At 32.4% G+C, this 15,709-nt stretch overlaps 1 protein-coding gene across 1 annotated transcript in view; it reads right to left on the reverse strand.

Moving 5' to 3' along the window:
• The window catches only part of LOC105325916 (protein bicaudal C homolog 1-A), a 294,873-nt gene that overhangs the window by 230,730 nt on the left and 48,434 nt on the right, over window positions 1-15,709 (reverse strand). The window lies entirely within an intron of this gene.

Here is a 15,709-nt window from a genome sequence, read left to right on the forward strand (position 1 = left end):
GATATTCATGGATTCTGTTTTGACACAAAATCGTATATCATCTGTTAAAAAATTGTATGATAATCATATGTTCATATGTTAATCAATACAATAATATAAAATCAAATATTGCATCCTATCATATTTACAACATATATCATATAATACAATAAAATATCATAATAAACAATGATGAGATATGATATTGTAACGTATGATATGACATTGTATTGTGTTATACGTTATTGTATTTGATCACATAATACAATATCATAATATATAAAACAATATAGTAAAATATTACAATATCATATTACATAATACATCATAATATTGAAACAAATGATATTATATTGTATAATATAGTATGATATTGTATGATACTGTATCATTTTTGATACATAATATGATATTGTATCATATGATAAAATATAATTTGATATGTTCATCATTGTATCATATCAAATGATACAATATTATGTGATAAAGTAAAATATTATATAATACAATAATATATTATACATATTGTATCATATGATACAATAATATATTATACAATATCATACACTACAATTTCATGTGATAATATATCATATTATAAACCGATATCAAATCCTACAATATTGTATATATCAGTATCATTTTATACAATTTCATGTGATATAATTCTATATTACAGAAACTAATATCATATTAATATCGTATGATACAATATTATAGAATATACAATATTGTATCATAGGATACAATATTATATTTTGCAATATCTTATGTAATAGTATCTTGTGATAAAATAATAAATTAATAATACAATATAGTATTATACAATATTGTATCATAATATACAATACTATACATAACAATATCATGATACAATATCATAACATAAATCATCAAAAAAATTGATACAATATCATATCGTATCATATAACTTTTTATAATATTACATATGATATTATATTGTATCATATTAAACAATATTGTTTCATACCATACAATACTATATCATAGGAATCATGTTATATCATTTATCAACAAACACATCTATCTATCAAGCAGGTTTGAGTGAGGTAGGAGATTTCTTTAGCATCCTTGATAATGGAGATCAGGCTCTGCATCTAAAGCAACCTCTGTGTTTCATTTATCATATAGTTAAATCAACTATGCAAGCTATCATCTATAAAACATGTGACCTGTTCCAAAAAAACTAAACCTCATCCAGCATCCGAAGCCTATGGCTTAGATTCAGCATTCAAGCCTGTCAGGTGCATCAGTATACATAAGACGCATCTCCATGCAAGTTTGGTGAAGTTCAGACCAGTAATAACTAAGATATCATCATCAGAGGGCACTAGCAATTAAAACTTAACCTGCTCCAGCATCCGCAACCTATGGCTCAAATTCAACATCCATGCCTGTCAGGTGCATCTGTATCATAAGACACACCATCCATTCAAGTCTGGTGAAGTTAGGACCTGTAATAACTAAGATATATTTTTTAGCATCCTTGATAATCGAGATCAAGCTCTGCATCTGAAGCTTCCTCTGTGATTCATTCATATTACAGTTTAATATGCAAGTTTGAAATAGTACTATTATCTATTAAACATGTGACCTGTTCCAAATACTTTAACCATATCCAGCATCTGAAACCTATGGCTCAGACCCAGCATTCAAGCCTGTCTGGTGCATCAGTATCATAAGACGCACCATCCATGGAAGTTTGGTGAAGTTAGGACGAGTAATAACTAAGATATAATCATCAGAGGGCACCTGTTTCAAATACTTGAACCAGCTCTAAAAACCTTAACCTCCTCCAGCATCCGAAACCTATGGCTAAGATTCAGCATTCAAGCCTGTCAGGTGCATCAGTATCATAAGACGCACCATCCATGGAAGTCTGGTGAAATTAAGACAAGAAGTAACTAAGATATAATCATCAGAGGGCACCTCCAACAAAAACTTTAACCAGCTCTAAAAACCTTAACCTCCTTCAGCATCTGTAACCTATAGCTCAGATTCAGCATCCAAGTCTTTCAAGTCCATAAGTAGGTCCAGATGCATCATCCATGCAAGTTTGGTGAAAATAGAACAAGTAATAGCTTAGATACAGGACCTGCAACAAAAACTTTAACCAGGTCCGGACGCCGACGCCGAGGGTATAGCATAAGCTCCCCCTGACTTCATCTCGGTGAGCTAAAAATCACATGAATCATCATTTGATAAAAAAAAGAAGAAATATATTGCCAAACATTTTAATTAAACTAGAGCTGTCCTAATGGGACTAATACCCTCGCAAGGCTAATTTCAAATGGGACAAATAATTGAATTGAATAATTAAGGTTTGGAACACATACAAAAAAAAAAATTCTAGAATTGTAAAAAAAATAAAAATTATTTAACAAAGAAAAATTAAAATCAAAATTGTCAGAATTTAACTGTAAATACATATCTATAACAGTAATACATTTCCAAATGTATGTATCTGATGATATATTTTTTTTTAATTTAATTGATTTCAAGAAAAACCAACAAAATGACAATAACCCCTCCTTTTGCAGTAAATGGTAATACCGGTAGCCAAGCAATGCTCTTCTGTTGATAAAACTTTCAATATCTTTCTAATAAGAGTCTTAACAGATGCAATTGGTTGTTTCAAATTTTCCTCACTTTCTCCTATGGCACAATGGAATTCCATATCAGAAAATTGATCCCATTGGACTATGATTTTCTTTGATGAGCTTGTTAAATTTAATAAACTCCCAAAAAATTACCATAACTAGAGCAGAGCTTGTTGCAAAGCCATGAGTAGGTCTTCCGTTGTTGCTGAGAGTTGAAAATTTATATGATTTGGTGTCAAACGATTATAATGACTAATGACTAAAATTTCACTTCTGCTTTTGCTATAAAAACGTGTTGTGATTGAAAGCCTGTATAAAGACAGGAAGAAAATGTTTAAGTAAAACTATTTGTCGAATTTGTGTAATTGTTTTGAAAACTCTTTAAGGCCCTGTCACACCAAGTAGCGTTCCCAGGGCGTATTCGCGGCGTTGTAAAATTCATGGAATCGCCGTAGGATCGCTAGGAAAATTCAGAAAAAATATACAATTTTATTTTAAAATTTTACAAGTGAAAATGTCACGGCATCCTGACGGCGACTGAGATGTTCTTACAGAGCTTCCAACTACGTTTCAACAGAGTTCTACTTGGCGATTGACTGCGCTCTCGCTGGGTATCCGCCAAGCGCTCATGACGTGCTAGTAGTTTTTACCTCACATCCACGGCGTGCTCTGCGCGCTGAATGCGTGCACATGTGCTGTTGGAGACTTTACGGCCCTGTCACAGCGACCTTAAACCACTTCTACGACGTGTTTATCAGAACGCAGATCCACGGCGCGTACTTTGTGCATGTTCAAAGTGCGCGCCGTCGAATGGCATTCTAAAATGTTCTAGGATATCCCACCGCGGCAAACGAAGATGCCGTTGCGTTGTTACGGTGCCGTAGGAGACTCTAGTTTGGTTACCATGGCGTTTTACATTATTCAATGACGCAGTGGGGTCACCGTGAGGACGCAGGTACACTGTGACAGGGGTTTAAACAATGAGAAGTTTAATGGTGAGTTAAATTTTTAAGGGTAGCAAGGATTGTTATATACATGTACTCATGATTCATGTAAGGAAATGTATCTTTTTTTAAAAATGAACTGCCTTAAAAAAAACATGTAACTTCTGTAATAAAATCTTTCTAATTTTTAAAAGATTAGTGTGTATGTTTCTCGACTTGTTGCAACACCGCTGTGTCATAGGCAAAATCCCATCGTGAGCCATGGACCGGTAAATGTCCAAATAAAAATAAACTGGCGACTTCGAGAGAATAATGACGTATATCTCCGCTATTTCAAGACCCATCAACTTGAAATTCAGCATGAGTGTATCTCAGACATTACTTTTATGAATCAAAGAACTGAAGTACTGTCGGGAGTTGATTTTATTGATTATTATCAATTTTAAAATCAACGATATGGTATTTTGCCTGGCAAGTAGTTTCTATTCCGTATTTGAATTACGCACATTTTTATAATATAAATTATTAAACTTTTCCGACAAGAATTTCGAGAAAACCCCACATGAATAATGTTGTGTAATATTCAAAGATAGAATTAATTCCATCAAACTGTGTATCAGTAATCGAAATGTGTCTAAAAATTGTACACGTCTGGATTCAAGCAATATTGAACTCTAGTCTCGTTCAACCAGACACTCGGCTGTCTCCGTTAATCTCCGACTACCAAGAGAGACTCTCTGCTTGTCGTAGATTTATGGAGACAGCCGAGCGTCTGGTTGAACAAGACTATATAGAACTTTGGCGTAGGATTACATACAATTACAAAAAAACAATTAAATTGCTCGAACTATATAAAATCTGACTATTTTCAAGGTATTTATAAATACGTTTCTTTTGAAAAACAATGGTACAGCATACAGTACACCGAATTAATCTATTATTTTCAAGATCTACGTCTTGTCAGCGGTGATAATTTGTGCTTAGGTCCAAACACTGTTTCACTTTCGGTTTGTCAGAGTAACTGCATAGGAGAGTTGATTAAAATCAACTCCCAAAAATACATGCATATTGCGAGTGTTTTAAAAATTAATTGATTTATTAGGCTTTGAAGCGAGCTGGTAGTTTTTTATCTGGGTCAGAGTTTGACCCCTTTCTTTATTTATGGTTACATTGAAATTAATCTTAAAACGAGCTTGGCGCCTGTGGATTCAAGGTGGATTTTAAATGCATGCAGTATGATAACTAAAATGTAATGCATAGAATTTTTTTCAATACATATTTGTATTTTACTATAAAAGAAAAATAATGTTTTGTTTTCCTATTCTGGTCTTTAAGGATTGCGCACTGCAAGAACTAAACAACAATAACTTAAACTTCTTTTTAAAAAAAAACATGTGTTCTAATTTTTTTTTCATGAATTAAAGCACCCTGTATAAACCATCAAACTTTCTGTGGTAACTTTATGCCAGTTTTATGCACAAACACTTTCGTTAACTTGCCAAATGAAAACAGGTACATGTTAACATGTAAAGCTTTTTAAACTCTTACTACACAAATAACTTACAAAATAACATTGTAACGACCTTCATGAGATCCCAACAAACAACTATATCAGCGACAGCCATATCGAAATCCTAACCGTTTTTGAGTTATTAAGCAAAATCCTTTAAGTGCTACTGGCCCTTAATTTAAGGGACCAGCCCTTTTTTATTGGTGTCAAATGAAAGCCCTTAACATTATGCACAGCTTTTGTTCTATATGTATTTAGGAAATAGTTCAAACTAAAAAGTAAGGAAGCTAAAACATGAGAAAAATTTTGCTATTTTTAACACATAGATTTTGATTGATTAATTTGATAGGAATAATTGGAAAAAACTAAAATACAAAAATCGGAGAACAATATTCAAAGTGTCAATAATAAAGATTTTTAACTTTACATTATTTGCCACGGACCATTTGGGAGCCTTTGTCTGGAAACTAATGTCCCTAAAATTTTAGAAAAAGAGGAATAACTCAAAACCGGAAGTTGCGATTTCAATTTTTTTTTGTGCATTAGAAATCTAATTTAATTTACAATATACCGTGAAAATTTGAATGAAATCGAATGACAAACAAATAAGTTATTGAGGTTTTAAAAACGTCTAGAAGAAGAATTATAATAATGAAGAATTACCATCAGAATCAGTACAAGGTCTTCCGGAAACGGAACACCTTACTTACCATACTATGTAAAAATATGTAAAAAAAAAAGAAAATTTAATAATACAAACAATTTTAAAATTGCCAAAACACTACATTCATATCTGTAATTTTGAATTTCATTTAAACTAGAAAACTGACCAGTCAGGAAGGGCCCCGCTATGACAATTAATATACAGAAGTGAAAAAAGCTTTGAATTCCATCCTCTTTATATTAACAATGATGAAAAATAAATGCCCGGCATAAAATGTAAAGAACTGCAATAAATAGGATCTCATGATTTGTAGTTGGATATGATTTTCATCCAACAATTAAAGTGTTAAACTGAGGGGTAAAAATATAAGGGTGCAGCTCATGGAATGAGAGTTTACTTTGATTACATTAAAAAAAAAAATATGAAAACTAGTGGGTATTGTTTTTTTATACAAAAAAACACATGTCTCCCCTTCTCACAAAGGATTGTAATATGGGGCAAATTTAATAAGTGAAAAAGAATGAAGTCAGCTATATGTTAGATATCATCCATATATGATACAGTTTAGAAAATGAATTAACTTGAGACACAAGATTGGTCAAGGTCAAAAATTATGGAGGCGTGCACTCCTTCTCAATACCATCTACCTATGTTCCAAGTTTGAAGCCTTAATGTCAAAAGCTATCCAAGTTACCACCCAGACAAAATTTAATTATTTTTAATTTGACCTTGAGTAAAACAAGGTCAAGGTCAAATATTTATCAATGGTACACCTCAGTGTATTATAATTGTTCTTTGTGTAAAGTTTGAAGTCCTTCTGTCAAAGAATATTTAGGAGGAGAACAATGAAGTTTTTTCTAATTTGACCTTGAAATATAATTTTTAGGTCAAGGTCAAAAATTTTGGTAAGGTTGAACTGGACTATATACCATCTATGTATGATACAAGTTAAAAGATTGTATGATAAAGGAGTCTTGTGTTATGGTCCAGACTATATTTTTTATAAAACGCTTGACCTTAAAGAAGATAATAGGTCAAGGTCAAAAATTTTGATAGCCTGCACTTTTTTTTAATACCATCTACCTACGTTAAAAGTTTGAAGTCTTAATGTCAAAAGGTATCTAAGGTACCACCCAGACAAAATTTAATTATTTTTTCTCAAGTTGACCTTGAGTAAAACAAGGTCAAGGTCAAATATTTATCAATAGTACACCTCAGTGTATTATAATTGTTCTTTGTGTAAAGTTTGAAGTCCTTCTGTCAAAGAATATTTAGGAGGTGAACAATGAAGTTTTTTCTGATTTGACCTTGAAATAAAATTTTAAGGTCAAGGTCAAAAATTTTGGTAAGGTTCAACTGGACTATATACCATCTATCTATGATACAAGTTAAAAGTTTGTATGTTTAAGGAATCTTGTGTTATAGTCCAAACTCTATTTTTTATAAAACGCTTGACCTTGAAAAAGAAAATAGGTCAAGGTCAAAAATTTTGGTGGCGTGCACTCCTTCTCAATACCATCTACCTATGTTCTAAGTTTGAAGTCTTAATGTCAAAGGGTATTTAAGTTACGGCTTGGACAAATTTGGATGAAGAAGAATAAGAAGAATAAGAAGAATAAGAAGAATAAGAAGAAGAATAAGAAAGTCGACAAAAACAATATGTCTCCCCTTTGAAAGGGGAGACATAATTATAAGTAACAACTGTATTTTTAAAATTTCAAGATAGTTCCTGAATGTCCAAAAACTCTAAATAGTAACCTTGTATCTGCATAAAACAGGGATAACCTCATGTCTTATAAAAAAAACTAAATTAAATGTGTATTTAAAAAAGATTTAAACAGGTGTTTTATAAAATGCAAGCCTTCGGTGAATGCAAATACATTGTATCACCCAGGGTTGACTTCAACTTCAAAACAAACATCAGTTGCAGACAAAGGTGTTCATTAATCTTCATATGACAGATTGAGATAATCCTCTAAATTTTCTGCAGCAGGCAAGTTAATTAATCCCAGGGGGTTAATTGTTCTGCTCTCTCATCCTTTTCTTCTAAATTTACAATAAGATTTGTTTTTTTTTCAGAAATGACAAAATGTCCGTTATTATCTGATTACCTGTTAAATTAACAGCATTAAGCTAGGCAGAAAAAAATAAATAATTAAAAAAATAAAATAGTGAAAAAGGATATCTTAATATATATCTTGATTTTAGAATTCAATAAACTTATCATAAATCATTGTGTACGGTATTTTCTTCAAAATAAAGTATAAATATTATATTTTAAATCCATATTTCAAAGAATGTACACAATACTACACATCATTCAAAATTGACCTTAATTTCAAAGCAAAGTTCATGTGCAGACACAGGCAGTGCAGTAATTAATCTCAATGTGACAGATAAAGATAAAGCTTAGGATTTTCTTCCTGTGAAAGGTTAATTAATCTCAAATGACAAATATTGCACAGCCTTCCTAGTATACAATGGTAACATTCTCAGCAGTTATCTCTCTTTGCCCATTCATTCTTATGCATAGTTAAGGAATCTACCCCACCACCCCAGCTCCAAACCAGAAGACATAGAGAACCAAACTTAGCATCAAAATATGTATTTCTGCCTACTGAACTACCATACCAAATTTGAACTTGATTGGGCAACCATAAAAAAAGTTATTAGAAAAAAACAGGAAATTTGTGGACGGAAGAGTGACAGACGGATGGACAGAAGGATGGACGGACAGAGTGATTACTATAGGGCACCCGCAAATCCTTGCGGGGCCTTAATTAATGCCCATTAGGGTCACTTCATCAATTTACTTGACAAATATATTTAAACAACCTCTAAAAATAGTTTAACTTCTTTATTAATAATGATATTATTTATTTGCTTATAATGATAGAACTTTTGGTTTACATGAAACAGTTTTAAAATAGCCCCAAAACCATCACCCATTTTACAGATTATCAATTTCCCCTAAACACATGCTCCATCTGAACCATGGCTCAGATTATGGCTCCCTTGGGACAAATGAATTCATGCATGCAGCCACACTTGTCTTTGATGTTCTTATTAGCTCCTAAGAATTTATCATTGACAAACAAAAACTTTGCATTGTCAGTTGATAGAATACTTATAAAAAAATAAAACATTTTATTAATTAAGACATAAAGACAAAAAACCTCCATCTAGATGTATTTATATAAATATATTTTAGAGTGTTTTAATACTATTAATTAATTAATAAAATCTGTAAGGATTACCTCCCTTACTTTTCAACATCAGTGTACAATATATAGAATAAGGAAAATGAAAACTGTCATAAAATCATTAAATCTTGTCTGATCTTAAAAAAAAATTGCAGGTGCACATCTTCAGATGTTGTTCAACATATGTACAAATTTTCAAACTGTTCCATGCAATAATAAATCAAAGGCCTGAAGGGCAATAATGGCTTACGGGTTTGATATGACTATATTTACATGGATCGAGTATGATTCCCTCTATTTCTTACGGAAACTTTAGTTTATTTATAGCTCTATAGAAAGTAACTAGCTACATGTAATTCATAGATCTATAGAAACTAACAGGACCGATATCAACATGCCCCATTTGTTGATTGGTCGAACCTTAGTGACCGAACAGACAGGATTGAAATCTAGACGCCTCTTTTATTAATTGGTTGAAACCACCATTGCTTTTAGGAAAATCATGGACTGCATGAAATAGTTATGATGATGTCAGACTCAAACTTCAATATGAGACAATTTTTTTCTTTTTTTTATCCAACGACTGAAGTACATTAACTGTAAATTCATTCAACTACATAGGACACAAAAACACTTAAAACCAACATGCTCTCAAATATCAGTATACCTTGTATTCCTACGCACTATGAACTTGCGCGAGAGTTGGTGCACGGACAGCACTGTGCGACTAACAGCACCACAGCCAGCGCGAAATCACTGCGCGTAAAAATAATATAACCAAATGATGAAATGTACTGCATGTTATGTACTATAATTAATGAATTCTCATGAAATCTACACCAACAAGTATTATTCCATTCTATTTGTATTTCGTAAATGTATATTTATTCCTATTTTTCTGGTTTTTTTTTCTACTTTTTTAAGAGGCTGACCTTCACAAGCTTTTATAAGAAAGATAGATTCACAAGGCAGCTCTAACACCTTCTGTTTTATTTTTTCCCTTTGTACAGAGATAAACTCTTTGGAGGGGGGGGGGGGGGGCAAGAAACAGGCAGAACTATGCAATTACAGCAAACTTGTTTTGACACCAAATTTAATTACCGTATTTCACGGAATTTAGGTCGATACTTTTTTCCCCTGACATGTGGACCTCGCCCTATTCATCGCTTCGCCCAATTTATGTTTTTTTTTTTTGGCTGGAATTTTGCAAAAGTTTATGCAACCCTCCAATAAAATCATGAGTGTTTATTGTAATACTGCTTGAATTTCTGTGTAAAAATCGTATGGATTTTAATCAATATACTGTAGTAATTTATCATTTAAACAAAATTAAATGTAAATCGATTTATTTCTTCTTACATTTCTTACTTAGATCACTGACTGAATCATTAAATGCTGTCATGCATTTTGATCGTGTGCTTACGATAAACAGGAAATCGATTTCGCGCGGTAAAAGTAAAATGAGAACCGTACAAAGGGTAATTACGGGGGGAAATATCGTCGGGTAGAAATAAAAAAAAAAAAAAATTTGTTTTCATAATAGAATACATGAACAAGTCTTTTTCTGTATATTCAACATAAAACTTTCGATGAAATTTTAGCCAGGTGTCTCTGAAATCAGTCTGGGTAGCGCTGACTTTATTTATACACAGTTGAACTCTCGGCACGTGCTACTCATGCCTGCAGGCTTCAATAAGATCAGAGGTTGACTCGTGTGTATATACACAGTAAAAAGTCACATAGAGACACAGGGTGGCATGTGCTACCGTAGTCATGCCTCCAGGCTAGGTAACTATCCCCCAGTTAACACCAGTTTGTACACATGGCAGGGAAGTAATAAAAAACGATCTTAAATTAAAACCGGCCGTACTGAATTATTTGGTTTGAAAATTTTGACGCAATTTCAGACATTTTCTTACGATGTTTTCAAGAAATACATTTTATTTCCCTTTTGTTTAAAACTGTGAAATAAGATTAAAGGCTACTATATGATAACGTTATTGGTTTAAACCATTTATTCATTAGAACTAGCCGTAATTTTTCGACCAATTCTTCGAAGTCGACCTATTTATACTTTTTTTTATTTTATGGCTGAAAACGGCCTCCTTCGCCCAATAAACCGTATCGACCTAAATTCCGTGAAATACGGTAAAATTAATTACTGCACAATAACTTTGCAGTCAGTCTCTCTTCACATGACATGTGTACACAGTCATTTTCAGAGGCATACTATACAATGTCTCTATGTTATAGTAATGTGACATCGCTTCCGTATATGACTTGCAATCAAGCTTAACTGTATGTTGTTTTCTTATTTGAGTACATTTGGTCTCAAGTTTCCAATATTTTTACGACAAATAAACAGTTCAATCATAGCACAACCAAGGGAACATTGTGCTATTTTTAGATCTTGGAAAATCCCCAACATTCGATAATGGCGGAGGTGTCGAAGAAGGCACATTATATTAAAATAAGTAGTAATTGCTCCTCTATTTATGCATTTATTATCGATTTATAATCCCAGTTTCAATATATCTCAATCATAAGTTCAGTTCTTTAACCGTTAAACACTTTCCCCCTTGCTGAGATGGATGTCGATCGAAGTTAGCGACGCTCTCTGCGGGTGCAAACGTTTTTATGAAGATTGAATGAAATAACGACAACTTTACATTTACTTATCACTGTTAGGATCTGAAAAATTTGGGAAAAGATTTTTTGCTTATAATACATATAAGTATGCATAGCGGAAAGCATGGCGGCACTGTTTGATGCAATGTTGGCGGGGGCCTATACCTCTATGCACAAACGCCCTAGGGAAAACACTGCATTTAATGTTCATTCGCGTTAGATTTCGAGTTTATATAAATAAAGTCAATTCATATTGGATACAATAACATAAGTGATAATAACATATGGAAAATATAATCTTACTTAAAGATATTTATTATGAACAACAAACAGTAAACTTTGCAACATTCGAATAGAACTATTTTTTGTCGTGCATGTTCAGATAACTGAAGTCTTTGCCGTAAAGATTATCCGGCAACTAGATGGCCGTAAGCCATAAAAATTCTATAGGGGGGACAAAGTTGTGTCTACAGACAGACAGACAGGCGGACAGGGTGAAACCTATATACCCCCCTAAACTTCGTTTGCGGGGGTATAATATAACAATCCTATAAAATGTGAAATTTAATCATAATATAAATGTACATCATTACCACAAATTAAAAAAAATCCAATCATAATAGACACGATCTCGTTGCGAGCAACGAGGAGGTCTTCTGTGGGATTTTTTTAAGGTTATATGACCTTGACTTTGATATTTGACCCTTTATCTCCTTATAGGGGCAACAACAAAAAAAATTGATGGTTGAATTTTGTTAGGAACATCATTCTCAGCATTTTATTCTATATTGATTTTCAAAATGATACTTTTTAAAATATTTGTTCTGTTTGAGGTATGTTAACAAAGTTTTGTACTTCTGGTCCCTTAAAACCCCTTAAAAACCCCTAAATATGGAACACATGATAAAATAATTATAATATATTGTTAAATAGCATATTTTGTTCAACAAGTGTTTAGAAATTCTTTGCTGTTATTGAGCTATTTTGTAAAAACCGTTTTAGGGGCTGACCCCTTATCCCCTTATTGGGGCCGTATGACAAAATTTCGATGGTTGAATATTGACAAGCGCATCATTCTAAGCATTTATTATTCAACATTGCTTTTCAAAATATTTCTCAGTAAAGTGCTATGGAAGAAAGACTTTTTGGCCCCTAAATTGAAGGGCCAGCCCCTTTTTCTTGGCATCATATGAAAGGTCTTTTGATATTACACATATTTTGTTCAACAAGTGTTTAGAAATTCTTTGCCGTTTTTGAGCTATCAGGGATATAACGTTTTAGGGGCCGACCCCTAATCTCCTTATTGGGGCCAGATAACGAAACTATATGATTGAACATTGTTTAAAACATCATTCTAAGCATCTTTTATTCTGTATTGCTTTTCAAAATATTTGTCCTTTTTGAGATATAATAGATCAAAGTTTCGGACTTCTGGCCCCTTAAAACCCCTAATTATGTAACGCATAATAAAATTTTTATAATGTATAGTATTATAAGTGAAAGATGAACATTTTTGCTTCTTAAACATATTACAAAATATTTCTCAGTAAAGTGCTATGGAAGAAACACTTTAGAGCCCTTTTGGCTCTAAATTGAAGGGCCAGCCCCTTTTTCTTGGCATCATACGAAAGTTCTTTTGATATTAAACATATTTTGTTCAACAAGTGTTGTTGATCGTAACAATATCAGTTTGCAAAACTCATTGCCACACCCATTGATGACGTAATTAGGGGACTAAAATCTTAAATCTTTAATGTGCTGTATGTGAAAAAGCAAAACTCTTTGTTAAGCATGTGAAAGGATATGGACAATCGTATAAATTATCTGAAAGGGAGGGGTTGAGGGGAAATTCGGAAATTTCATTGATATCTTAAATCGTATCGTTTAAAAATTTAACGGAAGACCTACTCGTTACTCGTAATGAGATCGTATCTAGTTATTCTTCTTTTTTCTATTCACCTCGGGGTCAGTTTTTTGTTATTAGGGTTATCAAAACAATTTAAACTATATGTAATTCCTTATTAAAAGTTATGGTACCATATGACCCTGTGTCAAAAAATTCCCAGAACTTACAGAGTCATTGCCCCTTGAGAAGGAAATGCTTGTTATCGCTACTCCATATAGAGACTTGGAACTTTTACCAATGTTTTTAGTACAATTAAAGGGTTCTTCAATCTATTCATACCGAAAGGATCTGAGGCCCCCTTCTTCGGACTACTTTTAGAAATATAGCCCCTTGGCTCACACTTTTGAATAATTATGGAGTTATTGCCCCTATTATACTAAATACTTGTTATCACTACTCCTCTGAAACCATAAGAGAAAGAGACTTGGAATTTTTTCCAATGTATTCAGTACACTTAGAGAGTTCTTTAATCCATTTATACCGAAATGATCTGAAGCCCCCCCTTATAGCAGTTATTGCCCCTGAAAGTATTGAAACTTCGATAAAATCACTTCCATCTTTTTTATTATCTATCATAGAGAGTTCGGACCACTTGGAATAGAAGCGTCTACCTTGGCCGATCAAAGTGACATAAAGGTCAAAGGTCATTGTCATTTGGAAGTCTGTTAATTAATTAATTTTCATATCATTTGAAATACAGAATTAAAGTAAGGGTTTCAATAGCTTGCTGGATTGCGCAATAAGGTATTCAATTGGGTCAGCCAGGTGTCACATCAAGTCCTGTGGTTACTCAAGTCGAACTTGTTTTAACAGTCAACCCATTCATTTTGTACAAAGACAGCTAGCCTCTAGAACACTCTTTTCTATTGTTAGGTTTACTGTTTATATGATTGTGTAAAGAATATTCACCTGGCTCAGTTTTGTTTATAGTAAGTGGAAAAAATTCAGAAAAGTAATTCAATAAATGTTTACGATATATACAACATGGAATTCTTAAAAGAAATGGCTTGAAAATAAAAAAAATCTCTTTAAAAATCATTTATCATTTTATGGCTTTGTGGTTTTTCCCATTTTATAGTACAACATGTATAATAGGTATAGTAATTTTTTTTATACCTTATTGAGCAATCTAGCAATTCATTAAAAATATTGCGGTGGAAAGACCTCTAATTGTTCGAGAACAATTAGCCTACTAATCTATACTTATTTTTCTTCCGGTTTTGACTCGTGAAATTTCTCAAAAAAATATAATAAGTAACGATATAAATGAACACAATATTTGATGTAATTTAACTAATTGTTCTCAATTATTCACAACCATCTTTATTAATAAACAACGTTTTCATGGATGCATGATCGGCGCCACATGATCTTGACAGACTATAGGTGAACAGCACGTTTGGTGTACGTGGTACATAAACAAAGTACAATTTATTTTGAATTCATATTTTTTAATATTTCTTTTGATTATAGTGCTAATATATGACGATTTATCGTCACAGTATGCATCAAAAGACAAAAGTTAATTGCATCATTGTCACGAGCGCTAGACATGGTATACACAGGACAAGTTAACGAATGTCAATCATTTTCTAACATCCAATCTGGGGCCTCAATTTTAAGTTGATTGACAGGGGTACCCTTACCAGGTAAATTGAAGGCGGTGCTCTTTTTCTCGGTCTTTAATTATAACTTTTAACCCTTAGGCTGCTGCTTTAATTTGGCCAAGATGGCCGCTGAATTAATTAATTACAATTAATGGTAAATGGTCAAAGTTTTAAAATAATATATCTCAGCAACTATTTATGCTACAGATACCAAACTTATATTTAAATGCAAGAGAAAATGTTGAAGATGTCAATGCAATGCTCATTTTCCTCATTTTACTTGTATTTATCAATCTAGGTACATTCAAATGTGAAAATCAATTAAAATTTATTAATGCCTTTTATTGTTCCATTCTTCAATTTTCATATTTAAGAACCGTAATGTCTGTGAAAATTCCTTAGTATATCAGTAAGTCATACATTGTGAGATTCATTTTTATTCATATAATTTTTTAACATCAGGTAACCAATTTATAGGTAAAAATACCTGAAAAATAAAGAAATATTACATCAAACACTTTATCAATGTGGGTTTTATTAATGTTCTTCTGGTTTACATTCTCGGACTGCACACATCTCTCGGTATAGATGTTGATCAATTAAACAAGAATTTCCATGAACATTCATTATAAAATAATTTAGAAACG

This window comes from Magallana gigas, chromosome 7, assembly GCF_963853765.1.
Source record: "Magallana gigas chromosome 7, xbMagGiga1.1, whole genome shotgun sequence".
Lineage (NCBI taxonomy): Eukaryota > Metazoa > Mollusca > Bivalvia > Ostreida > Ostreidae > Magallana > Magallana gigas.